This window comes from Myotis yumanensis, unplaced genomic scaffold (genome assembly GCF_028538775.1).
Source record: "Myotis yumanensis isolate MYYU_CA2020_CCGP unplaced genomic scaffold, mMyoYum1.0.hap1 SCAF_14, whole genome shotgun sequence".
Classification (NCBI taxonomy): Eukaryota; Metazoa; Chordata; class Mammalia; order Chiroptera; family Vespertilionidae; genus Myotis; species Myotis yumanensis.
The window spans coordinates 5943557-5965945 of record NW_027223765.1 but is presented as its reverse complement, the minus strand read 5'-3'; the positions used below and the strand labels follow the sequence as shown (position 1 = coordinate 5965945).

Genomic DNA, 22389 nt, shown 5'->3' with positions numbered 1-22389 from the left:
ATTGCTAGATCACATGGTAACCTCTGATTGTAGCCATCCTGTGGGTGTGGCGTGGTGTCTACCTGGGGTTTTGATTTGCATTTCCTTGAGGGCCACTGATGTTGAGCATCTTTTCATGTGCTAATTGGCCATTTGTCACACAAACTTGGGGAATTGTTTTATCTAATTGAAATATATATTGGAATTAGTATCCTTGAATAAATGCTTAAAATATTTCAACATAAGCAGAAATACACTCTTTTTTCTTACATCATTGATTTTATTATTTTTTAAAGATCTAATTGCCTTTATTAAGCGATTCATGAATTGGGCAGCATCCCATCCAGCACTAGAAGGGCATCCCCTCATTGATTGTTAAATGACATTTAGTGTACTGATTAACTTGATTAAATAGATCCTTTCACCCAGGTGAATATTAGAAATTGTAAGATTAAAAATCATCATTTTTTTAAATTTTGTTCACTCAGAAATCTTGTAGAAATAAGGTAAGGGTTTTTAATGTCCCAAATTCAATGTATTTTTCATATCTTAACCTCTCAGTGTGTACCATGTGAGGATACAATATTGAGTACTTGGGATTTAAAAAAAAAAATTCTTGTAAGGCCTTCCTTTTTTTCTGGCCCTAATTGTAATAATAGGCTGCTCCGCATCCTTTCTAATACCTTGAACATTGACGTTTCTGTTTCCAATACCAGAGTTTTAAAAATAGAAATCTCGCATGAGAGACACAGCACCCGCATGGCCCCAGTCAGAGGAGCCAGTGTCGTACGGACTGGAACCAACCTGTAACCCGAGTCGCACACAGCTGCTGTTCCCGGAACGGGGCCTGGTGAAGGGCACCTTCTGCGGCCACAGCTGATTCAGACCCAGCACCTTCCCACCCGGCTGTGATCGAGACGAAGGGGAGCAGGGCGCCGGTGCGTTCTAAGTACAGTCATTACAGTCACTCCTAGAGCCGGTGAATTACTCTTTGGCACTTAGGCCACCTGGGATATCCCATGCTCCTTTGCAGGTACAGGAAATGGAATATTCTTAGATAACTCTTCTTGTGCACTATGAGCTCTCGGAGGGCTAGAATTTTGGGCGAGTGTTTTCTCCATGTAGAAAACCGGCTCCCAGGGGTACTTCTTGAATGAAGGAATGAATGAACGAATGAACGAATGGTGGAGGTAGCAGAAACTGATTGCCAACCCAAATAGCCATATTTTGCCAGGCTTTCCTCTTTCTTAACACAATTCGATTTTGTTCTACTCTTTGCAGCATGTGAGGGAGGGTGAGGGCGGGAGGCAGCAGGCGGGTGTTGTTGATTGGTCCAGGCCCAGCACAGTGGCCCCACTCCCCCCGCCATGGTTGTGACATGGGCCATTGCGATGAGGACACGTCTGTTTCCGTCTCCTGAGGAAGCTTCTCCTCCGGGGTTGGAGGGAGGCCTGTGAAGAGACTGCCTCTCCTCTTCCCTTGGACGCTGTTGTGTCTGCGGGTGACGCTGTGTCTGCTGCCTGAACATGTCATTGAAGGCCGAGCTCAGACCTTGCTTCCTCCTTGACTCCTCCCCACACCTGCCCACTGCCCAGGTTGGGGGTCGTGTGGCCCCTTTGAGCTCTCCTGGTAACAACATGGGAGGAACCCTTAACGTGACCCTCTGGTCCTCTGTCCTACCTGATGCCAGGATGTCCCCAAACACCCAGTGTGTCCTTGCCCCTCTTTTTGTTTGTTTGTTTGTTTTTTAATATATTTTATTGATTTTTAACAGAGAGGAAGGGAGAGAGATAGAGAGCCAGAAACATCGATGAGAGAGAAACATCGATCAGCTGCCTCCTGCACATCTCCCACTGGGGGATGTGCCCGCAACCCAGGCACATGCCCCCGACCGGAATCGAACCCGGGACCCTTCAGTCCGCAGGCCGACGCTCTATCCACTGAGCCAAACCGGCTTCGGCTCATTTTTTTTTTTTTTTGGGGGGGGGCCACTTTTGTTGAGCTAACCTTCACCTCCAACATCTGGTGAAGTGACGTATGTGCATTGAAATGAGTCCATTTGACTCAGCATTTTATATCTAGTAGCCTATGCTCTGCTTTCAAAACATACTCACACCCCCGCTACCTGTGGTCCAGGGATAGTCACTGCAGTACATGCAAAAGATTGAAACCGGTCTAAATCCCCACTGCCAGGCTGCTGGTTCCGTTATGGTTTGTCCGTTCCTTGGATTACTGGCCTCTGCAGAAATCGAAGAGACATCTGTGTAGCCATTGATAAGGAATCATCCAGGATACACTGCTAAACAGGAAGGGCAAAGTGCAGGGCTGTGTGTATAGTGTGCTAATGAAAGACATGTGGATCTGCCGTATGTCACCAGAAGTCAAGATCATAAGACACACCATTGCCTTGTGTATCTCTAAGAAAGAAAAAAAATGCTACAGAGTAGTTGTAAGGTACCCGTGGCTGTAAGACACACCTCAATTTCAGAGATTTTAAAAATGTGAAAAGCGTGCATCTTAGGGGAGTTACTCTAACAACTGCCCTTTTGTGTTGTGATTTAAAAAAAAAAGAAGTGAATCCAGGTGTGTGTATACATATTCATACACATGCACACATACGCATATACATATACACATACATGTATATAGGAAATGTAAGTAGGTTTTAGGCTTCAGGAACTTTCACACGTGCTTCTGTTTATGTATAGATTTTGAGATCCCTACCCTCTCTTCCCACCCCAGGATAGGAACTGAAATGACTCTATCTGAAAAAGATTTATACTTGTCTTGATTGGTAGGCTCTCTGGTGGTCTTGATGAATCCTAACAAAATTTTGAATATAGTGTCTTGGTGACAATCGTGTACCTCCCAGCAGGGCTAGCTCTTACGTTGGCTTTTCATCTTCCCTTTTGTGGGCATTTTCCTACAAGAATATATGTGATAGGTCATGGATAATTTTCTTTAATATTTATGTTTTATTTAAAAATTATCCAACTCAGAAATATTATCTTATGGGGAAAATTTTAAAGTGAATGATAATAAGTGCTCCTCCTCCTTCACAGTTTGGTGAGGAGTGAATGAGATATAATTTACATAAAAGTGACATAGACGTCGTATGGATAATGTAGATAATGTAATATCTAGAAGCACGAAGGAACAGTATCACATGCCCATAGCAGTGCACGAGGAAGCCCTCGATTGGTGTTAATCACTTTTTTTCTGCATAAGAAATGCCCATTCCTAATTTAAAATATTCTGTTCTGGTTGCGGTGATGCCAGAGAACCATGTCATTAAGACTAACATCTTGACAATAGGGAGTCCTCCTGTCCGTGAACATGGAATGTCTCTCCATAGAGGGCTTTAAATAAATCCCATTAGCAGTGGGCAGAACATCGACAACCACACCCACATGGAGCTTACTAGCAATTTCTACTTGAGGAAGATGGACACTAAGCAAACGAGGAAATTACGGAATATTAGGAGGGATAATTTCTAAGATGCCGAGTGTTGGGAAAGGCACGAAGTTTTAAACAGGGTGGTCAGGAAAGCGCTCGCTGAGGGGTTGATGTGTCTGTAACATCTGGGGGGGGGGGGGTGGGAAATGAGAGGAAAGGTCATGAGGATCCCTGGGGAGGGGATTCCCAGGAGAGGGAACAAGTACAGAGACCCAGAGTTTTAAAAAAACCGAGGAGGCCAGTGTTTAATCACTTCTTTGGAAATATTTGCGTAAATATTGAATAGGCAGCTCCGTGGAAATGAAGTGACTATTGCTTTAGGTGCACGAGCCACAATAAAGGGCAGCCAGAGGCGCATGCTTCAGTGCTTGCTGTCTCCCTGCTTTGGCCGCATTGAGAAATGGGGTGGCATGGTAACCCGGTGAGTGGGTGACCGCCTGTCCCCAGGCGTGGCCGCTCTCAGCCGTCTCATGGTTTCGAGTTACACCCCGTCACGGGGAAAACAGCCCCAATCTTCACATTGAACGCTCAGACCGTGTTTGTCAGGTGCATTTTGCAGGCCCGAGGGGATCTTATCAGCTTCGTTTCGGGGCTACACAAAGCGACTTTCCGGGGGATTTAATGACTTCTGCAAACGGAGCCCGTGAAAGCGAGGGTCCCAGGCTCCAGGCCTGTAAGTTGACCGAAAGTTTATTTTTAAAGGACAAAACGAAAACTCTTTATGGTGGCATAATTTTAGATTTACAGAAAAGTTGCTAAGAGGATACAGAGTTCCCATATACCCTTGACCCAGCTTCCCCTCATGTTAACGTCATACGTGACCATTGACCTTAAGTGATGGGTTTGTGTGTGCTTACCCCCGCAGATTACACACGCACTCATGAACACACACACACGCACACGGCACACGGCACACCGCGTGAGAGAGGCAGGTCTGTTATCTGTTGGTCCTTGGGTAGCTCATCACACGCATCGACTCCGGGCGCAGAATGGACGCTGGCCATGGAAAAAGCGGGCAGGGAGCTCCTTTGAAGCTCAAGTTCTAAAGCCGGAGACACGGGGAGGACAATCGGCTGTCTGGAAGGCTCCAGTGTCATGTGAACTCATTGCCACTTGAACTTTATTTAGTAGAAGCTTGGCCTGCGATACTTAATATAGACATCCCAGCCATCATGTGAGGATTCCATTCTGCTCAAGTGCAGATACGAGGGAGTTGGGGAGGGTTCGCTTCTGGTTCTCTCGATGCTAAGTCACCTGACTTCCTTCCCAGCTAATTCCTGAAGCAGGCGACCAAGAGTGCGTTCTGATGTATTAACTGATGAATTGAGAGCAACGGGGCCATCCCGCCATGCGTTGGCCTGGATGCTGGCTTCGTGCAGCAGTGCTTTCTCTGGAAGCGGTCCAGGCTGTTTTGGAAGGGGACATTCGAGACAAACAAACGGTGACAGCCGTCGGCACGCACTCTGGGGCTTAGGAGGGAACCCACACCCTTCTAGGATGCTGCTGGCGCCATGGCTCCAGGACACCAGCTGTCTCTCGGGAGGCCGGGGCCAGCTGCTCCGGGCTGCCCAGCTGTGGGAGGCAGGGATGTTGAAGCTGCCAGTGGGTGTCATTGGCCGAGAGGCGGCTCAGGTGTCTGCAGCAGGAAAAGCCTACAGTGGACAAGGTTTTGTCCTTGGGCAAAGTCACTCGGCTTCTGATCTCTCCGCTTTCCTGTGGATGGAGCGGGATTTTCCAAAAGCAGGAGTACAATTCCAGCTATTTATGGGGAATACTCTCGGAGGGCTGTTGGTACACGGAAGGGCTTCCCTCTTAGTGGGGATGCAAACACAGGACTTTAATTCCTTTTGATTAAGGATAGATTAAATTTTTTTTCAATATTTTTTTCTACAAAGGCCAATTTCAGAAAAATCAAGCTTGTACAAAAGTGCTTTTAGTGTTTAAAAATGTATACACTTGTTCCAGAGACTAATATTTTACCCTTTCAGAGGCTACAAAGCCGGCTTCGGTTCAGTAGATTGTACGGCCATACCTCTGAAGGAACTCTGTGTTTGAGTAATAACCCTTCTGAGGCTTGCTTGTTTGGGTCTTTTTCTGTTCAGACGTCCACGTACGCTACTTGTTTGTGAAATACCGGTTATGTCAATGCCATCTGTACGCCTTAAAACAAGATATTTTGTTATCGAGAAAGAACAGAACAGTGCCAGGTCTTTAACAAAGACTGGTCAGTCCTCTGCAGAATGTAATTTTCATGAGCGAAGGTTCCATTTCACCGGGAAACAGAGCCGGACAGTCCCTCTCTCCGCCCACCTGGGTTTTTCTGTGACCTTCCCTCTGGGGAGCCGGTTTGTGTTACTGACGGGTGGGCTGTGCCCTTTCACGTGTCACTCTCTCCAACCACCTTGGCCCATGGATGGCATCACCCTGTGTTTTAGATGCGGAAGACAAACCGCAAAGTGCAAGAAACCCAACCCGAGTCACATGAGCAGAGAAGTCAGAATCCCAGGCCCGACTTTCCATTCTCAAATCCAGAGCCCCTCCTCCTGGACCAGGGCTCAGCACGTGACTCTGCCTCCCCCCACCACCTGTTGTAAATAAAGTTTTATTGAGACGCAGCCACATCCTTTTGCTCACACATTGTCTATGGCGGCTTTCCCCTTAGGGAGGCCAGGTTGAATGGTTGCCATAGAGACCGCATGGCCCTCAGAGCCTGATGGGTTCCCTGTGCTGCCCTGTGCAGAAAGGGGAGCGCAGCTGAAGAAGGGCAGGGTGTGTGTTCCCAGCTCTTCCTTGCAGGCCAGCCTCTGTGACGGAGTCCTTGCTCCTTTGAAACGGTGTGACCCACGCAGGGTAGGGGTGCAGGGCTGTGCCTTTTTGTCTAAGACGCCCGAGATCCGCTGGCCACGCCCTGGGCCACACATTCTTGCCACATGCCCGTGGAGAGCTGGGATCTCTATCTGTTCCCCTGTGAATCAGGGCTGGCCTTGTGACTTATTTTTACCCAGAGATTGTAGCAGAGGTGACACTGTGCAAGTCTCAAGACCGAGTCTGAGGTGGGGTGGGGTTGGGGAGAGTAGAGGGATGAGCAAAAAAGAAAGAGAGAGAGAACTCATGGTGATTGCAGGGGTGGAGGGGATGGGTGGAGGTGGAAGAGGACATAGAGGGAATAAATGATGGGAAAAAATAAAATTTAAAATTAAAAAAAAAAGATTGAGTATAAAGAGCTTTGCCCTTTCTGCCTCGTACTGTGAACGCCAACCCTTGGGGTCTAGCTGTCACCTGAGAAGCCTGAGGATCCCATGGAAACAGTATGTTTCCACTGGAGGGAGAGGGTCCCATCTTCCAGCCACAGCTGCCAGGGGCTAGAGGTGTGAGGGAACCTGTGTGAGATGCACCAGCCCTTGCTACCCTTCATGGGAGACCCCGAGTGGGAAGAGCAGGACCACCCAGCTGAGCCTCTGCCACCCCTGCAGAATCGTGGCAAACAGTTGTTTTTGGCAACTGTGTCTCCGATTGGTTTGATATGTAACAATAGATGCCTCCCAGACCAAGGTGAGATGGAGCCAATGCCCCTCATGCCTTCTGGATTGCCCAGGGCTGACACCTCCCCAAAACGTGACTTCTCCCACAGTCAGTCCCACGTCAGGGCCGGGCGGACTCGGACGTATGAAACAGATATTTGAACTCGCCGAGTTCCCCAAAGGTCATCCCTAAGGACTCTTAGAAATATTCTCAGCTGGGACCCGGGAAGCTACCTTGCGATTCTAGACCAGAAAGGATAGAACGCACGTTGCTTTATCATGAACTTTTCATGGAAAAGCCATCGGATGGTAAACATTGAAAGCAGCTTACAGAACGTTTCCTAAAATAGTGAAGTGAAAATATTGGTGCTGACTTCTTCTGGGAAACGAGGAGCTTTTCTGAAGATGATTTATGACCGGTTCTGCCTTAGAATACGAAGCGCATATTTTCAGTGAGTTGAGTAGCTCTGCCTCTGCCCGCCCCCTTCCAGCCCTTCCCCCCCCACCCCCCAATAGTCAGGGTGGGTAAAGGCTGTCCAATTGCATGTCGCTTGATTCCCGTCAGGGGTCAGAGAATGTGGAGGTGCTGGCACGGGTTCTAAAACACGTGCCTTTCTGCAGGCTTGAACCGGGGTGCTTGTTTGTGCTGCACATTCCTGACCGCCCGGCCATGCAGCTCTCTCCTGTGCGCGCCCAGGGTTTCACTTAACTCGTTGAGTGTCTCGCGATGAGCTCTGCGTCCCAGGGACCGTCGGCCACGGGGGATTCTTTGCGTCCTGGATAGAGGCCAAGCTCTCCTGAGCCTGGGGTGCGAGGCCAGGGCCAGCGCGGTGTACAGTTACGTGGGCTCCAGCGTGAGAGGTACCCCGGGAGCGTGGGAGGAAGAGGCCTGCCTCCGCCCCCTGCCTCTCCAGCTTCCTCCCTTGAATCTTAAGTTTCACCCACATGGAGCCTTTTTAGGGTTTCCTTGCTCCTTCTGCCAAAAATGCCCTCCCTGCCCTTGTAACTGAGCACGCAAACAAACCCAAACCCCTGTTATAGAAACACCTGCTTGTGAACAGCAGCAATATATTTACACATCGCAGCCCAGATAATTTTAAAATTGGCTGTACCCCTACCACTGCCATGAACAAGCCTACTTACTCAGTAAAATTCGAGATTTACTGTTTGCAGTTCTTTTTTTTTTTTTTCTTCTTTCTCTTTAGAATATATCTCCTTGAGTGTGCGCAGGAGTGACTTGGGTGCTTTCTTTTCCTCTTCCCAGTGTAATGTTACTAGTCTGCCCTGTGATGACGCTCATTTCTTTCTGTTTACGTGCAGCGTTGGAGTCCTCATCTTCGTTGATGCAATTTAATTCTTAGATTAGGTGAAACACTAACTAGGATTCAAAGTCCAAAGTGTAGAAGAAGGTGTACCCAGAGATGGCTTATTACCATCTTCATTCTCTCAGCCTTTTTCTGCCTCCCTGCAAAGGTAATGGGTTTCCATTGTTCATCCCACGTTTTTTATAAAACTACGCAGCTACTTATGTGTGAATATTTTATTCCCCCTTCTTTCTTGGACAAAAAGCAGTCATCTTTTTTATGCCTTTCCTTTTCATTTAGTAGGATATTATGGAGACTGTTCTATAATCGGTTTAGGGAGATCTTCATCATATCTATATTAATTGCTGTGTAGTATTCCCCTGTTTGGTCGAACAAACTCCTATATGTAAATGCTTTAGCTGCTTCTGATAATTTACAAGTCATGTCACGTTGGAGAACTTTGTGAGATTTTTTTCCCCAGTGTTTTCCATGTTTCTTGTTCAGTGTATTTATGAGTGTTTTGCTCTCACGTATGGAATTTTACCTTCTAACTGGCTGTTGTTCATGGTTTTGAAAGCCGTTGGTGGTTGTGTTAATAAATCCTGCTACTTGACTGAGTTTTGGTCGTGTGGGTTAGTTTTTGAGATCATTTCTCGTGGTTTTCCAGGCATATGATCATTTCAGCAGAGATCTTTTGCTTCTTTTCCCATTCTTACGCTGCTCATTGCTTTCTTTTATCTAATCGTATCCATGGACCCCCCAACACATTGTGACCCAGCAGTGGAGAGAGTGGGGGCCTAACCTTATGAGGGCGCTGCTGGCGTTTCCCTGTGGGCTGAGACGGTAGGCTTTAGGGTTCTGTGGTCTGTGTGTTTTTGCTGAGGCAGCACCCATCCATTCCTATTTCATGGAGTGTTTTTATTAGAAGTAGGTTGTTTAGTTTTATTGAAGGTTTTTTAATATTTCTTTGGCAATGATTACGATTTTCTCCTGAGATCTAGTAATAGGCTGGATTATTATACTCATGGATTCTAAAATGTTTTTACATTTCTGGAATAGGTCCCATGGTGTGGGTTTTCTTCTTTAATATGGCAGTTGATCTGTTTTGCTCATGTTGAGATTTTTTTTGTTGATATTCATGAGTGAGATTAGTCCTTATGTTTTTGTGTGCTATATTTACCTAGTTTAGGTGTCAGTGTTATATTTGCTTCATAAAAAGAAATGGATTTTTTTTTAAGTTTCCTGTGCTCCAGAATCATTTAGTGTCATTGGGATTATCAGGTCTTTGAAGGTCTAAGAGAAGTCCTCTGTGAAATTCTAATAAAATTGAATAGTGGAATTTGATGGAGAAAACTGATTCTGTGAAACTTTAAGGATTATAAAAAGAAAATTTTCACCATGGGTTATATGTTCACAATTATAAGTATAAAACAATACGCTAACCAGAAATTTATCTAACACCAATGTTATTTCCAGAGATTCCTTTTAACTGGAATTTTGCAAAATGACATGGATATAAAAAACATGGGACCTGCCAAGACTGGACACGTTCTGTGTTAGTGGAAGCAAAGCTACTCTAGAGTTTTGCCTTTTTTCCTACAAAACTTGCTAATAGAGGTCAGGCAGGTAGCACAAAGGGGTGAGACCAGCTACCTGGGTATCAGGTACTAGGGAGTAGTGGGGACTGTGGCAAATTGGAGGGCAGCTGCCTTCTTGCTGCCCGACCGAGTGTCACGTCTCAGCGACGTCTTAGGAATGTGAGCCTGGCGTTGCCAGATCTGCAGAGTTAGAGCTCCACATTTTTTTTATGTGAAAACTTTTGACTTTTAAGATTTGTCAGTTGATTCAGAAATTAAAAACATGCTCGAGGCCAAACATAACAGAGTCTGGAAAACGTGACCCCGTCCGCTCTCCTGAGGCCATGCAGGTGGTGCAGTTGGGAAGCTCTGAGCAAGCTGTCTTCGCTGGGTCTGCTGTTCCACTTTCTGTCGTGAAGAGGAAGCTCTGAGATGTGTTAGACACCCCCCCCCCCCCCACCCACCCGAGGCCATGGAGAGAGACCCCGCGTGCTCTGTGCTGGAAAGGGGAGTGGCAGAGAAGGAGACCGCCCAGCGTGGGAAAGCCGCATGTGCGTACGGATCCCCCCAGCAAGGTCCCGGCTGTGCAGAAGTGGTGCCCCGGGGGTGACTCAGTCCTCTGCCCTCCACCGTCCAATCCCCAGTTGGCATGTTTCCCCATCTCTTGTCCAGTCTTGTTATCGTCTCTGTGCCTTGTGCTCCTTATGGCCCGCTCATCCCAAGGAGATCTTGCCATCTGCAAAACTATGTGGCCGCAGGCCCAGCTGTCAATATTTACTCGGTGTGTACACGGCTGTTTTGACCAGTTCCCTAGTAACGGAGCGAGGAAGACTCACTGAGTGCCTTTTTCTGGGGGGAAAAACGTGCTCCCTTCCGCCCCGCAGTGGCTCTGGTCTCTGACCTCATGGCTTCCTAAGATATTTGGAGACTTTTGGCTTCTCCCCTCAATACCACACATTCCTAATTATTTGTGCTGCTTCTTAAGCCATCCCGAGAGCTGCTTCGGATTACTGAGTTAACGCGGATGATAAAAACTGAGCGCTGGTTTCCCATTCCCTTCTTCCCTCCCCCAGAGGCCTGCCTTGGCGCTTTCTGGAGAGTCTCTGTTTTTGCCCTCAAACTGGTTTAAGCCCAGAGTCTGATTTTAACGTGGATCTAGTGCAGTGGTTCTCAACCTTGGCTGCACATGAGAATCGCCTGGGAATCTTTTTAAAATCCTGATTTCTGGGCCCCATCCTCCGGAAATTCTGTTTCTTTGTTGTGGGGTGGGGCCACAACATTAGTCACCAAGAAACAGAATTTCCGGAGGATGAGGCCCAGAAATCAGGATTTTAAAAAGATTCCCAGGCGATTCTCATGTGCAGCCAAGGTTGAGAACCACTGGTCTCAAGAATTAAAATCGCAGGGGCTTGGTTTACGGATCGCGCTCAAGAACATTTTATGGGAAAGAGCAATCTGTGAGGCTACGTAGCTCTGTCCGAGCTGAGGATGTGCCCTCTCGCTCGGTACCGCAGAGCAGTCAGGATACCGTGACCACTCCTGTGGCCATCGCTGTGGCATCTGTTTCCAACAACACAGCCCCGACTTCCCCGTGGTGTCGTGCCCGTCGAGACGCCGACATGACATAGACACGAAGCTTTGTTCAGGACTTCCATCACAGACACAAAGTCCTGCCCTCCCTCCTCTGATGTGTAGATGAGACTCATTTCTCTCTTGCGAGCTCCCCAGTTTCGCAGGCTGATTTCAGAGGGTGACCCTGATTCTGTCACTCCGGAGGCCCCTCAGACACTTCCTTCTCATTTTCCTAAACGACAGATGACGCGGTGCAAGTCCGTTGTTCTTGCGGTCCCACAGCTGTGACCGAGTGAGCGTGTAGTTGTCGTTCAGACCGAGTTGGCCTGGTTACACTAGGCAGGCTAGCCCAGTGGTCGGCAGACTCATTAGTCAGCAGAGCCAAATATCAACAGCACAATGATTGAAATTTCTTTTGAGAGCCAAATTTTTTAAACTTAAACTATATAGGTAGCTACATTGTTATTAACTTAATTAGGGGACTCCTCAGCTGGCCTTTGCTAAAAACGTCCTCAATCTGATTGAGGTACGTCCGCTGAGGTCGGCCCCTTCCAACTCTCCCATCCACACTCGTCTTGTAGACTGGTTTCGTCTATCTCCTTTCGTTCATCCTCTCTCTATGTCCAAACCATCTCAACAATACCTTTCTCCATCCTCGACACTACATCTTCTTTCACTCCACAACGTTCCCTAAAACGAACTTAATAAACTTTCCTTAAAGTTTATTCAACTCCGCACTGTACGTGCGCGCCCGCACGTGGTATTTTGTGGAAGAGCCACACTCAAGGGGCCAAAGAGCCGCATGTGGCTCGTGAGCCGTGGTTTGCCGACCACTGGGCTAGGGCATCAGTGGGGAGTCATTTAATTCATTCCGCCCGGAGGACAGGACAGTGAACAAAACCTGCAGAAATGATGAGTATTTTAGTCAGTGGCTGCCCATGCAGCCTGAAGCAGGAATATGAACCGAGTGTGCTTGAACTTTCTCCATAGCCCGATTGTTGGGAAACGCCTGTTAAAATAGGGTTCCCGTCTCCCCAACAGATGAAGTCCCACTTATGGGGCGTTTTCCCAGTGTTCTCGGAGCATTTACTAAGTGCTCAGAGTGCGTTTCACTTTTCGCACATGATCTCGTGGCGGCCTTAACGTCAGGCAGCCCTGCACGCTTAGGCGCGGTTCTGACCTCCCATTTTAGAGATGAGAACACTGAGGCTTGCAGAGGCTGTTAACTAACTCACCCAACATCAGATAGTGACTAATGGTGACTGTGTCTTTCTGCCTCCAGAGGGTTGAGCTTGGAGTGGCAGCGCTTTCTCTAGGAAATGCGTGCGTGCCTGTGGGGCCGTGTTGAGGACGTATGCTCAGATCCAGGCTGTTGGACGGCGCGGGCTGGCAGGATGGTTCAGTGGTCCTGCACTCACCCAGCCATCCAGAGGGAGGACGGCCAGGGACCTGATACGGAGGGTAACAGCACTGTTAGCTGTCGTTCTTTTTTTCTTTTTAAACATGTTTTGTTGTTAATCCTCATCCAAGGATATTTTTCCATTCACTTCTAGAGAGAGTGAAAGGGAGGGAGGGAGGGAGGGAAAGAAGAGAGAGAGAGAGAGAACATGACATTGATTGCTTGCCTCCTGCACGTGCCCCCACTGGAGTCGGGGATGGAACTGCAACCCAGATATATGCCCTTGATCAGCAATTGAACCCGCTACCCTTCGGTGTGCAGGCTGACGCTCTAACCACCAAGCAACACTGGCCAGGCTGGAGTCATGATTTTCAAGAGGCTGACTCCTCTCAGAGTGCAGTCAAAGCCAGGCCCTACCGAGGGGTCACGGACAGAGAGCTACCCTTCCTCCCCCGGCTCTTCCACCTTCCCCCCACATTCCCGGGCCTCTTTCTCTCTCCGGTTATTCTATTACCTTTATCCTAGTGTGACAGCTCAGCAGCCACTGTCCCGGGAGTGGCTGCTGAGCCACTCAGGCCTGCGCATGGGGAGGGCGGGCGGGCCAGGCCAGGCCTCACTCCCTCTCCCCAGATCTCAGCTGTCTTGCTCCCCAGAGACCCCGTGGGCTCTCCAAAGTGATGACACATGGAGCGAGGGCTCAGGGCTTCCTAACTCAGGACATCTGGCTTTTCTCAGGGACGCTTTTCTCTTCCAGCTGCAGCCTTCCAGCCGGCAGCTCAGATTTCCAACAGGCCGCCCTCAGGGACGAGGCCTGAGGTCACCTCTCTGGCCAGCATCTCTGGCTCTGGCCAGCCCCCCGGTTTCCTTCCGGGGTCCTGGGAATGTGAAGAGAGCTCCGCCGCAGGTTCTGGTTGGGGTGTGAAGTGGGGCAGGGGACGCACAGGTGCAGCTGGGATGCAGCTGAGATCCGCCTCCATCCTGCCTGCCCCTGCCAGGCCGGCCTCCCCCTCCCGGGCTGATGAAGTGTCCAAAGGCTTGGTCCTGAGTTGCTGTGGGCGCACAGAGCAAGCCCGCAACCTGGCCCGCTACCATCTCTGCGCTGACCTGGGCACGCCGGGGCTCAGGACCCACGGCCTGGCTTTGAATGTCTGGCCCAGCTTTTGGGGTCTCTCAGGTGCCACATGTCTGTGCTGGGCCAGCTGGTTGCACTGAACTCGTTTTGTGCTGGAAGGTTCCACTGGGGACGAAGGAGGAGAGGCAGGCTGTAAGGGAGGCCGTGCAGCTCAGCCCCCAGCCTGGGCTCTGGTGGGAGAGGGAGCTCTTCATGGCGGTTACGAACCTGCTGCCGCCAGCTGGGGACAGTTACGTAAGGCTGTGGGAGCTGCTGCCTCTTTATTCTCTCTCCTTCCTTCTTCGGAGAGGCAGGGATGGGCTTGCGGAAGGTAGCGCGCCTGTGGCAGCAGGATTATTTTTGGAAACGGGGGAATTTGGTCACATGACTGCGGTGTTCATTCATGAGATCTGATGGATGGAGTGGGCTTGGCATTCCCTGGGGCCAGTGTGTGGGGTGGGCTTGCTTCTGCCCTCAGCAGGTTTAGGAAGGAGAAGGCTGAGTCATGGGAGTAAGCTGGGTTGGAGTCATTTTTCTCTCATTGCCTTAAGTTATGGATATTTTCTTGGAGTGATTCTTGATTAAAAAAAAAAAAAAACTATTTAGGAGGATTCACTTTCTTCAGAGCCAGAGAATGGTATCACCTTAAAAATGTCATTTATTGCCCGGCCAGTGTGGCTCAGTGGTTGAGCGTCATCCCATGCACCATCAGGTCGCTAGTTCTATTCTTGGTCAGGGCACATGCCTGCGTTGTGGGCTCGACCTCTGCAGGGGGTGTGCAGGAGGCAGCTGATCGATGTTGATATATTGATGTTTCTATCTCTCTCTCCTTCTCCCTTCTTCTCTCTCTCAAATCAATAAAACCATATTTTAAATTTAAAAAAATGGCATTTATTGCCTTAGCCGGTTGTTTAGTGGTTAGAGCAGTAGTTCTCAACCTGTGGGTCGCGACCCCTTTGGTGGTCGAACGACCCATTCACAGGAGTCGCCTAAGACCATCCTGCATATCAGATATTTACATTAGGATTCATAACAGTAGCAACATTACAGTTATGAAGTAGCAACGAAAATAGTTTGATGGTTGGGTCATAACATGAGGAACTGTATTTAAAGGGCCAGAAGGTTGAGAGCCACTGGGTTAGAGCATCAGCCTGTGGACTGAAGGGTCCCAGTTTCGATTGTGGTTAAGGGCACATACCTCAGTTGCAGGCTTGATCCCCAGCTCTGGGGCGCGTGCGGAAGGCAACCAAATTGATGTGTCTCTCTCACATCCATGTTTCTCTCTGCCTCTCCCCCTCCCTCCCACTCTCTAAAAATCAAAGGAAAAATATCCTCAGATGAGGATTAGCTGAAAAAAAGGGCCTTTTTTTTGGTGAGTGCATATGTGCACATGTGTGCATGTCTGTGTGCACATGCATGTGTGTGGGAGGACATGAGGGTGTGGAAAGGGATAGCAGGGCAGGGAAGGCATGCATGACCGCCCATGAGTGCAGTCCCCATTCCACGCCGTAAGACATTCTAGTGGGAACCGTGACCGCATCTGCCTGCAGGGTCCTGGCCTCTCCCTTCCGAGGGGCCCTCCGAGCCCTCATAGGAGTTCACAGAGGCCTGACCGTCGCCCTGGAGACCATATGGCATCTCCTTCCCTGGGCCTTGGTTACCCCAGTGTGGCTCTCCCTTTCCAGCCGTGGCGGCTGGAACTGGCTCCTCCACATCCTCTTTCCGTTCTGCGTGCCCTCTCCCAAGATGCGCCTTCCTGGTGCGGCAGGAGTGAACATCGTTCGAGTGAATGAGAGAGGCGTCCCAGTCCCGCCTCCGTCATGATCTGAGATAAAATTGGGAGCCAGTCACCTAACCTTGGCTCACCCTGCCTCCTCCCCAGGCCAGGGGGGTTCTGCCCAGCTCTGGCGTGGACTTGCTTTCCTGGGACACGTGGCGTGAGGCGTGAGAAAGCGCAGGGAGCAGGGCAGCAGGGCAGTGGCCGCTCCTGGACGGCCTTGCTCTCTCTCCCACCTGGCGCCTCCCGCAGCCCTGCAGCCCATCTGCCGCTCACCCGCCGCCGTCTGTCCGCCTCTGCCGCGCTATTTCCACTATTAGCCTCTTGCGCGGTTATTTCGGGAGCTGGCCGGGACTGCTGGGACTGCGGGAAGGTCAGATGAGGTAGGAGAGAAGAGGAGGAGCAGACCTGCAGGGCCGCCCCTCAGGTGTCCGCCAGCCCCGCAGGGCCCTGGAGGTGGGGCCCCAGCTTTAGGCCGGCTGGTTGTGTGTGCGAGTTCTCCCCCGGGCCGGAGTGGTGGCAGTGGGGCCTTTGCATTTTGTTCCTTTGCCCCTGTTGTGGCAAGATGGCCGTTTTGAGAGACAGTGGACGGATGTAGGAGAATGGCCAGTGGTCAAGGATTCCATGGAATGTCTGATTCGCCACTAGACTGTGAGTATCTTTTTTTATCCTCACCTGAGGATATTTTTGTATTAATCTGAGAGAGAAGGAGAGAGAGAGAGAGAGAGAGAGAGAGAGGTGAGAAACATCTTTTAAAAATATTTTTTAATTGATTTTTAGAGAGAGAGGAAGGGAGAGGGACAGAGAGATCAGTTGCTTCCCGTCTGCTCCCTGACTGGGGATTAAACTTGCAACCTTAGGTATGTGCTCTGACCAGGAATCAGACCCACAACCTTTAGGTGTATGGGGCCACGCTCCAACCAACTGAGCCACAGTGGCCAGGACTAGACTGCGTGAGCATCTGTAAGTAGAATGTGACTCACAGAGAGAGCAGCATCCATTCAGACCCAGGTTCACATCCTGGGCCAGTTCTTTCATCTCCCCGAGCCTCTTTGCTCTCCTGTGAGAAGCAGACAGTGGTCGTATTTATAGGTGGTGAACCCTAAACGAGGCCATGCATGTACCTGGCTGAGCCCTGCGCCGGGCCTGTAGCTCATTTCACAGCTACGGGAGCGCTGGGCTGCCTGCACTTTCATATGGCACATGTCTCAGCACCGTCCACGCAGACAGCAGCGGGCTCAGGCTCGTAGCTGGAGGACGGCAAGAAAAAGAAGCGCCCGGCCGGAGAGCGGGAATCCCCAGCGCGGGTCTTACCTGAGTCGGGGTCCTTGGTGAGCAGTGCCTCAAGCAGGCATCGAGGTCCCGGAGTGTTTCCCATGATTCCAAGGGGCTCCTTTCCCTTGGGGCCCACCCACAACCTGCAGTGGCCTGGGGTTGTTCCTAAGATAATGTGTTGAAAACGTTCTCCCATTGTATGTTCTGGTGCTGAATGCTCATGGTCCTAAGAGCAAGTCTCAGTAGTCTAAATATATATAATTTTATTGATTTCAGAGAGGAAAGGAGAAGGAGAGAGAGTTAGAAACATCAGTGATGAGAGAGAATCATTGATTGGCTGCCTCCTGCACGTTCCCTATTGGGGATCGAGCCCGCAACCCGGGCATGTGCCCTTGATGGGAATCAAACCTGGAACCCTTCAGTCTGCAGGCTGACGCTCTATCCACTGAGCCAAACCGGCGAGGGCGAGTCTCAATAGTTTTGATTTGTCTCAGGCCTGCTTCCTAGGCCTGACAGGCCATCTGTGTTCATCATGTCTGCTTCAGCGAGCACCTTGACAACCAGGTGGCAGGACCCGCATTTTATAGAAGAGAGACGTCTTGGAACCTGACCAAGAGGCTGCAGTCAGTAGGTGGTGGCTGAGCTGGGACTCAACCCAGGCCTGCCTGGTCCCCAGCGTTGGATCGAAATCATTTCCGCTGAGGCAGAAAGCGGGGCTGGGTGGCTGTGGGCTGCCCTCTCACGGGGTTTGGGGTGACATGGGGGCTCCTGAAGCATCCTGTGTCTGCAGAACCAAAGGCCACGGTGGGAGGCAAACTTCTGATTTCCTTCCCTCCCGATTCCTATCCCCTGGTTAATCAGTCAAGCACTGCTCTAGGGACGGCTACAAGGGACTTAAGATGGAATCAAGGTTATTGATTACGAGACTTGAAGATGGGGGGTTATCTGGGATTACCTGAGTGTAAGCAGATGAGCCCTTAAAAGCAGAAAAGGAAGGCAGAAGAGGCGGCGGAAAGCTGTGGCAGGAGGGATGGTAGGTTCCAAGTGTGAGAAGGATTCGAGGCACCAGTGCTCCGAGATGTGGGGGCACAAGCAGGGACTGGAGACAGGCCCCAGGAGCTCATGGAAAGTGTGGGAAGGAACATGGGCAGCCTCTGGGAACAAAGACCAGCCCCCCCCCCCCCCCCCCCCGTTTACCCCCATCCCAAGGGAGATCTCAGTCCTGCAACCACAAGAAACCGATTGTTTGCAAACCAAACGGATTGTTTGTGGACATCCTGAATAAGCTTGAATACAGCCTGCTCACCTATAGGGCTGTGAACTGACAAGTGGGTGTGATTTCAAGCCACATGTGTGGCGATTTGTCACAGTAGCAATAGAGGGCTGATAGGATCTGGGTGAATAATATGTCGTGTTTTGGAAACTTTTGCTGTAGTGGGACCTGTTTGTCCAGAGTTGCTGAACTGTGGCAGCAAGTCACAGTCCGGAGGTTTCTTGGATGCCTCTGCCCAGAGAAAGGAGCCCTTGAGCTCAGGCACCTCACTGGCCAGGGAGGGCCACTCCGGCTTCCCCTTGTCCCCTGTGGGGCCTGCAGCCTGGAGCTCGGGTCTGGTTTTCTCCTCACGACCTCTGCGCTGGTCCCCGAGGAAGCTCCTTCTGTAGCCAGTGGGAAGGAGGTGATCTGTGTTCGGCTCTGTCTACGCAGTACCACTTGGCTCTCCTTCCTGCCGGGAGTCGGTCGCCTGTGTGTGGGTGGGAGAGGGTTCATGCTAACAGCAGCCGGGACATGGGGGAAGGGCTGACGCAGAAGGCCCCCCACAGCTCTGCCTTCCCTGATTTTGGGGTGCCTGGCGTGGCTTCGCTGCAAGGCGGCTGGCTTGTTGATGAGGCATCGGAGGCCCAGAGAGAGGAGTGGCACCACCTCCGGTGTCACACAGTTCTTTGGGTGTGAGTTTAGTTTCCCAAGCCACAAAAATCCCATGCCGGAGGGGGGCGGGGCTTGCACACATGTACTCTCAGCACAGTTGAATTTGGCAATGAACTGGAATCAGCCTGAGCAGCCTGCCCCGCCCTCTGACCACCGGGGGCTGGGGGTCATTGGCCAGGGGCTGGGAGAGTGAGGCCGGGATCCCGGACCCCCCCCCCCCCCCCCCCCCCCCACACACACACACACCAGGCAGGATTCTCAGCTGAATGCAGAGCTGCCCCTGTGTGTACTTTCTCCCACCGCTTTCCCGGCCCCTCTCTTTGCTGGGACATGGACCAGGTTGCAGAATTTCTCACTCCTCTGCTAGGAAACAGCCCTCCTGCCTGCGGGCTCCCCGGCAGGATTCAGCTTGTAGAACAGAGGCGCTTTCATTGCTCCAGCCCGGGCCACCCTCACTTTGCTGGAGCCTCCTTTGTGTCATGCCTGGAAGGAGCATGGGCTTGGAGCGCCAGGGTTTGCTGGCGCCAGAGCGCACCGGGCCGGGCGCGGCTGCTTTGTTCCTGAGCCCCGCGTGCAGCCTCGGAAATGCCTGCCTGGGTGAGAGTGAGGGAGGCAGGAAGCACGGCAGGCGGCCAGGTGCCCAGATTCCTTTTCCCATTGGGGTGTCATCACTTGGCTCAATCCAGGCCTGGATTCTCCCTTTTGCTGGCTGTGTGACCTTCAGAAAGTTACTAACCCTCTCTGAGCATTCTTGTCCTCAGCTGTAACAGTACCCAGCTGAGAGGGGGAGGTGGCAGCAGTTACAGCTCCCAAAGCACTGGACGGCTCTCTAGCCGCAGGGAGAGCCTCATCGTCTTCGCACCAAACCCCTTGTTGCCTTCACGATGCTTATTCTGCAGATTCACTCGGCGCCTGCCAGGTGCCAGGACCGGCTCATGCTCCCAGGAGCTCATACACCACCTGTGAGAGCTGAGTGCGCACAGGTGCTGAAGGAGGCGTGTGTGTGTGTGTGTGTGTGTGGGGGGGGGTGTCAGATACCGAGGGGCTCTTCCAAGGTGCACCCCGGGAAATAAACGCCACTGGCTAGGTGTCTGCAGAGCAAGGTTTGCTGGCGAAGGAGGCTGGGAAATGCTGGCATAGGGATGTTACGTTGGAACCAAGAGAGGGGCCAGACTCTGAGAATCTGGACATGCTCACGTCGATGGCAGTGGTTGTTCTGAGGAGTTAATATGTACCTGGCACGGAGGTGAGTGCCTTCCGTGGATTCTCTCATTTTGCAGAATCCTGTCGTTGGGATAAGCCGTACTTTGTAACTATTGCTGTCGATGGACATTTAGGTTGTTTCTTTGGAGGGGCTGAGGGCTGGGCCTTTCACTTCAAGGAGGGCATCTCAGGACAGTGGACTATTACTCAGCCGTAAAAAGGAGTGGCGTTCTGATGCGTGCTACCAGACGAAGGAACCCTGAGGACCTTCTGCCACGTGAAGTAAGCCAGTCAGAGAAGGACAGATGCCATACGATTTCATTCAAATGAGGCGCTGAGAGTGGTGGATTCATAGAGATAGGAAGTAGGCTGGCCCTCGCCGTTTTGGTTTATTGGCTAGAGTGTCGGCCCACAGACTGAAGGGTCCCAGGTTCGATTCCGGTCAAGGGCACTTACCTCGGTTGCAGGCTCGATCCCTGGCCCTGGTCGGGGTGTGTGCAGGAGGCAAGCAGTCGATGTGTCTCTTTCCCATCAATGTTTCTCTCTCTGTCTCTCCCCCCTCCCCCTCCCTCTTCCTCCCTTCCACTCTCTCTAAAAATCAATGGAAAAATATCCTTGAGTGAGGATTAAAGTAAAAAGAAAGTCAGCTGGTTGGTTGCGTGGGGCTGGCGGAGGGGAGGAGGGGGAGTTGTTGAAAGGGGACCGAGTTTCAGTTCTGCAAGATGCAACGCCTTCTGGAGGTTGGTTGCACAACAGTGTGAATGTACTTAACACTACCGAGCCGTACCCTTAATGATGCTTAAGACGGCACTTTTTAATGTTATGTTTCAAAAATCAGAATAAAACAAAAATGCTACTTTGACAGAAGAAAGTCGTGTGAGAATTAAAACCCACAAGTCATGCAGAATAAGGTCCGGAGTTGTCATCATATTCTTAAGGGAGTCCCCCAATTTCTCGCTGTAGCTTAAGGTGGGGGCATCCTTAAAGTTCCTGGAGCGTGGAGCAGGTATCGAGGTGGAAAGGGTTTAAGAGAAGTGCGGCGTTACACATAAGTCAGTCCTTGAATAACACATTTGTGCATCCTGTCGCGGTAGATCGATGCGTGTCTTCCACAGACCGGGCACGCACAGCCCTTCCTGCACTCAGCGTGGCTGCCAGGGGTCCCGGGCATCTTCCTTCTGGGGGAGGTGTCATCCTGTGAGCTGTGGTCGTGTGTTTACTTGCTCAGCGCTGTTTCCAGGCGGGTTTCAAGACAGGTAGCGAATGAGACCAGGCGCTGCATCAACACCTGGTCATTCGGATGGGACTTCGCCGCAGTCCTGTTTCTGAAACGAGGCATTTGGTTGGCAGGACCCCGGCTCAGCTCGCAGGACGCAGTTGTCAGAATTTGCAACCTGAATGCACATCCTCTCGGGGCCCTTATTTCCTGAGGGTTTTGCCCCTTGTTTCAGACTCTGAGTAACTCTGCTCCTCTCTGCACTGTCCGTAGACGCCCCGTGAGGAAGCCCCGCTGGTGTGCCGGACCCACCGGGGGCCGTCCGCCCGACGGCGCCAGTCTCTGGCAGCGGGACCCCCGATGGCAGTGGGCACCTCCCCGTGAAACCTGCCAAGCTGGACGCCACAGCTCTGCACGCCGACACTTTGGCCAACCCTGTGCCCTCTCCGGAGGCGTGCCAGCATGCAGTCCTAGCCTGCAGCCCGGGCCTCCCCGAGGAGCACTATGTGAGCGAGGCTGCGGAAGATGCTCCCAGCTACAGAGGGTACCGGGATGCCTGCACCATCACAGGTAGGGCCCTTTTCCTGCCAGGAGGCAGGGAGGGAGCGGGGGAGGACTGGGAAGGGGGCAGCCATGGGACTGGAAGAGGAGAGTGGGGGGTGGGGAGGAAACCACTAGACTCTGAGCTTCGGGATGGTGAGACGGGCCATCGGGAACCGGCCTGTCTGAAATGGAGACAGCCCTTCAAAGACTTGTCCACAGTGATGCTCGGTGCAGTGTGGCCCGTGCCCCTCTCTCCGAGTCTCGGTGTCTCAGACACACGGTGGGTGTCATGGGAAGGAGACACGGTGGTGCTGTCGGATGCAGGAATGGGGACTGCATGCAGGGCCCTGTGTACACCAGCCAGATTTTCCCCCATCGGTTCTTCCGGATGCCTGTCAGTGCCTTCCAGTGTCCCGGGAACAGGGTAACCCCTCCCCGTGCAGGCAGCGTCGCCGGTCGGCACCTCATGCCAGCGCTCCCAGGGAGGTGCTTGGAGCCCGCGCCAGAGGACCCCGGTGGCCGTAGTGGA

General features: G+C 51.4%; 1 protein-coding gene across 1 annotated transcript in view; it reads left to right on the top strand.

The window, feature by feature from the left end:
* The first annotated feature begins 21620 nt into the window (after nucleotides 1-21620).
* TRAK1 (trafficking kinesin protein 1) overlaps nucleotides 21621-22389 on the top strand; it is a 90813-nt gene continuing 90044 nt past the window's right edge. Inside the window, exon 1 of the mRNA XM_070391527.1 lies at nucleotides 21621-21887. The gene's annotated coding sequence lies outside the window, so the exon portion shown is untranslated. The remainder of the gene's footprint in view (nucleotides 21888-22389) is intronic.